This window comes from Alligator sinensis, unplaced genomic scaffold, assembly GCF_000455745.1.
Source record: "Alligator sinensis unplaced genomic scaffold, ASM45574v1 scaffold741_1, whole genome shotgun sequence".
NCBI lineage: Eukaryota > Metazoa > Chordata > Crocodylia > Alligatoridae > Alligator > Alligator sinensis.
Window position 1 is genome coordinate 621,905 of NW_005842212.1, and position 5,130 is coordinate 627,034.

General features: G+C 46.4%; 1 protein-coding gene across 1 annotated transcript in view; it reads left to right on the top strand.

The window, feature by feature from the left end:
* Positions 1-5,130, top strand: part of ADAMTS2 (ADAM metallopeptidase with thrombospondin type 1 motif 2) — a 236,872-nt gene that overhangs the window by 159,856 nt on the left and 71,886 nt on the right. The window lies entirely within an intron of this gene.

The window sequence follows — 5,130 nt, forward strand, 5'->3', positions numbered from 1 at the left end:
TTTTTATCTGCCGTTCTCCAAGAATGTTATTAGTGGATGTTAAAAATCATAGTTATTTATATGGCTTTGTAGAAGTGGAAGAGGATACAGGACTCCGCGTGTGATAGCTATGTGGATATGTAGTTTGTGTGTGTGGATGCAGTCTAGAACATGCACTTAGTTGTGCAGCCGACATTAGCCCGGGGCATAGGGAGCTAAGAAGTGCCAATGCCATGGTATGATAGCAAGACCCCATGCACAGTAACCGCATCAATACAGAGCTGAAAGGTGGCAAGATGTTCTTAGACAGTGGTTTTAGCATCGCTGGGTTGGGGAACAGGCGAAGGCATTAAAAGTCTTTGTCAGCAAATGGCATATGTGGAAGGGGTTCAGTCTGTCCCCTCCGTCTTGATTCTGGCTGGTGGTCTTGGGCAGCCATCTTCAAATTGGCAATGCCCCATGATGTGTTGAACGTATGAGTCTCAAACATGGGAGGGTATCGGATGCTAGGAGGCTGTTCTTTGGCTTCAAGTGGTGGGCTACTCTGCAGGTTTGCAGGATGCTCTTGTTGCTCGGGTCCCATGCTCCAAGTGCTCTAATGATCAGCACCTGCACTGTCCCGTCACACCCCTTCTGCCTCAAGGTACCAGCCAGTGGCCCTTGTTTGGCCAGCTTTCGCTCCCAGGCTTCGGCAAAAGTCTGCGACCGGGTCTCAAATGGGATGGTCATATCAACGGTCACATCCTGCCTCTTCTGACTCCCTCAGTCTCCCAGTGTAAACCACATGTATCCCCATTTTGTGGCCCCATTAGGGCGCAGGTGCCACCACGCTTAAACAGAAAGGAAGAATGGAGACCTGTGGGGCAGCCGGTCAAGTTTGGGCAAGTGGTTTAATGGGAAGTGGCTTGAAAGCACAGAGGAAAGCAGAGTTTCAGCGATGGCAGGCAGTAGAGGTCATGTTTCCCTGACCTGCTGCAGCTGTTTGAGGCTCCGACTGCCACAGCAGCTATGGGAAGGTCAGCGGTTGTGGTGTAATTAGGTTTGTGAAAAGCATTTGCTATAAAATGAATAACAAGCGGAGAAATCCCTCCAGAATACAGTGTTGTCAGAGACCGAGAGCACCTATAGATGGAAACGTCCTCTATAGGATTAGCTGAGTATCCCAGAGGGTCAGTGTTAGTACAGTGGATAAACTCCTAACGTCTTGCACGGTAAGGGATCTCCAGGGCTTTCATCAAGGAGCGACAGCTGGGAAAATTCACCTGGGTCTCAAATCAGTGTAGGGACCTGGGGCTCTGCCAGGTGCGAGGAGTTTGGATAATCTCCCTGCATGACAGGCAGGCAGCAGTACAGAGCACCAGAAAGAGCCCTTCCTGCAGGACCACGCTGGATCGGGCATCTCCTGCTCCTCGGGCTTGGTCTTCCTCCCCTTGCCCAGGATCTCACGGAAGTCTCTATCACGGCCAGGAATACAATCCAGGTTGCATGCGTCTCAGCCCTGTGCTTTGTTCAGGAGACCAGCCTACCTTTCTATCAACTGCTCAGACACTCATTATATTAACCTGGGAGAGGATTTGCAGGGTTATGAGAAGTCATTGAAACCACTGTGATTTTTCTAGCTGGCTTGGAAAGAAAGGAAGAGTTTTATGAGGGATTTGCGGGTGAATTATAGCAATGTCGCTCCCTTGATTGCTTTGGAAGTGCAGTGAGGGAAAAAAAAAAAGACAAGAAAAGAACTTTTTCTGCTGTTTCATTTTCACTCATGTGAATCTTTCCTAGCAGGAGCAAGGAGGTTTTCAGAAAATGGTTATTGTGATCTCTTGCAAATGTCAAGTGTCTGCTCGGGGGATATGGAGAACAAAATTGGCACAAATAATTAGTGGCTGGTATACAGATATGGCAAGAGGTGCTGCAAATGAGCTCCTCACAGAGAGACCTTGGGATAATTTACTGTAATGCAATGCAGCCCCAGGTAACTTTGTGAATGTGATTGCTCACACCGTGCAGTTGGTTAGGAGGGAGATGGCACGTGGGAAATGTGAAGAGAAGAGAGCGTTCAGATTCTGGTCTAGTGCTGTGTGTGTGTGTGTGTGGCAGGATGGGTATGTGTGGCAGGGTGTGTGTGTGTGTGCTCATTTCTCAGGCTCAGTCATTAACACAACAGGAATGTCTTGAGCAAGCAGCACAGTTGTTGATACAATTAATGAAAGCCGAAATGTCAGATCTCAGGATCTTCGGCCAGTGCGATACAAGACAAAATGCAGGTTTCATCCCCTGCCCATGGAGTTTTATTGACTGCAAGGGCTGCTGTCCTTTATTTGTTTTCTCTGTTGCAGATGTAGGAACTGATTTATTTTAGACCTGTTTAGATTCTGATGTAAGTGTAATCTGTCTTTCATCATGAAGATAATTTAAGCAAATGGATGTAATAATGCACCATCCACAGGACTATGACAGGAAGAGGAAAAATGAAAAAAGTCTGCTGTGCCGGGTGTACTTGGGTCCTACAAACTTGGCCTCTACTACCTGCCATCATTGAAACTCTGTTTTCCTCTGCTTTCCTCTAAGAAAAATGAAACGAGTTTGCTGTGCTGGGTATACTTAGGTCCTAAGTATACTCTTTTCATTTTTCTTCTTCCTGTCATGACTCTCCTGTTACACCTTGGGGCAATACCTCTTCCTAAGATTTAGGAGGAGGCATCATCCCAAGGTGTAACAGGAGAGTCATGCTAAGTTAAAGACTGGAATGAGAAACAAGAGTCTTTTGTCATCATGATGCAAACCTTGTAAGGCCGACACAGTGCCCTGGTCTGGGTGCTGGAGGATGATGCTGTGCATGGTGCAGTACAGTTTGCTCTGCTGTGGGAAAGATGCTGGCCCACATCCTAAGAGGTAGGGATTGCAGGTGCTGCAGTCATCTTAGGGAGCAGAGATGAGATTGGAGGAGATTTCGATGCTCCAAAGAAATGCTTAAAGGTGTTGCTTGGCTTCCCACCGGAAATGAGGAGACAGAGGTAGGCTGACCACGTGGATATCTGGGACATCACTTGGGAAATCTGGGACACGGCGTCCTCACCCCACGCTCTCACAAGTCGGCGGGGGCAGGACTGTGCAGGCAGGCAGCGGTGCATGCCTGCAAGGCGCTCCACGCCGCTCCAACTCCCGGCCATGCTGCGCCCCGTGCCCCGGCGTTTTTGGGACACCCATTATAATTTTCATCAGCCGGCCAGCACCAGCCTCCGAAATCCAGGATTGTCCTGACTAAACTGGGATATATGGTCACCCTACTCTGAGAACCTACTAGGCAACTTCATCTGGAGCCTTTAGATAGATAAAGAACATTGCCTAAAAATGAGGAAAGGAAGAGTGAAGAGGGAATTCAGCATAAAAAAGAAACAAAAAAACCTGCCTGCAAAGCTCAATGAAGGTAGGGTCCAATGAAGCATCCCTTCTGGCAGCAACACAGCGTCTGTGCTAGGAGTTGTACTTTTATTTTGATTTTGACACACAAAAGAGAGGAAAAAAAACAGACACTTCTCTAAAAGATATAAGTGCCCTGACAGAACAACCGTCCCGAAGAATAACAGATCGGAGGCTAAACACGACCGCCTGTCATCGAGGGCTTCAACACAGGCTTCTCAGCCTGGCTCACACCGAAGCGTTCAGGCCCACAGAGAGCCAATCTCCATCACCTGCCAAACAGTAGAGAGAAACCGTTTCTCACTCTTGCATTTAATAGCTTTTGCTTTGCCCTTTATTACTATAGGTTTTTGTGTGCAACATAAACAGGACATGACCTGCAGCCATTGCTAAGCGAGTCTGGCTTTCCAAGAGAGCTTGTAAGATTTACTGTCAAATTGCACAGTAACTACAATTGGCCCGATAGAGCATAAAAATATGACTGCCACCAGATCCCATAATAAATCTCATGAGACCTCTGTGATAGGTAAATGATTACTTCTGGTCTCTATAAAAGATTAATGCTAGAGGTTTCATGGAGGAATGAACACTGCCACAAGGCTACAGCAGGCTGCTTGGCAGGTTTTCAGAGGCCGGTAAAGGCGTCCCTTCCAAGCCGGGAGTCTGGGGTAGTTTGCCCATCCATGGTCAGCCTGGGGGTCAAGATGAGGAGTGGGGTTTTCAGGCTGAACCAATGTTTCTGACCAGTCTCATTTCCAAAACTTCAAGTTGCCCCAAGACTGGGCACCCAAGGCGGTTTTCAGGGCAATAATTGCCGTGATGGTTGTGTTGGCTAGCTGTCGTTAAGACTGTTGCTACAGGAGAAGGAAGTCTCCATCTGAGATAGCAGAAAGGAGGTGTGTGTTGTTTGTGAATCTGCTGCGTGTTTGTAACCAGGACACACAGCTCTTTGGGAGCAGGACTACGCCTTCACTATGTTTGTACAGCGCCCAACGCGATGGAGCCCCACTTCTGAGATTTTTTTAATGGCCAAAAGGCACTACAAGATCACCTCGCACCTCTGCTGCCGTACGGTTACACTCGTAATGAGCACAGCGGCCTGTTCGGTACTTGACTAATGCTCATCTTCGGGGAAAAGCTTCCAGTCTTGATTTGAAGACTCCTTTAATTGGAGAATCTGCTTCCTGCTTTACAGTTTGTTCCAGTGATTAATCCCCTCACTATTAAGAATTTATATCTTGTTTCTTTGACTTCTAGCGGTTACTTCTTGTTATGCATTTTTTGCCTGGATTGAAGAGCCCTTAAGTAACTAGTATTTTCTCTCTGTGAAAATATTTATATCCTGTAATCCAGTCATTGTCATTCACAATAATGAAAGGGATTCTTGTTCGGGGCTTCTTGACACTACTGTAGTAGTAGTAAGAGTAATTTACAGGGTTAATTGCCAGGATGTTTGTCTCTCCATCGTCATTTTTAATCTTTTTAACTGGACCTACTAGCTGTAACCCATCTTGTCATAGAAGTTGTGTTTAAGTCATTAGCGGTACTAGAAACAATTAAGCATATTAATGCCATCTAATGTCACACCTGGTGAACTGTGCATCGATACAGCAACATGCAACATGATATCAATCAAAGATTAAAAGTTGTTGAAAAATCCTTGGACGCATTATCACTGAATGTAATTAACATCTAAAACCTTTATGATTTGTAAAAAAAAATATCCATGGC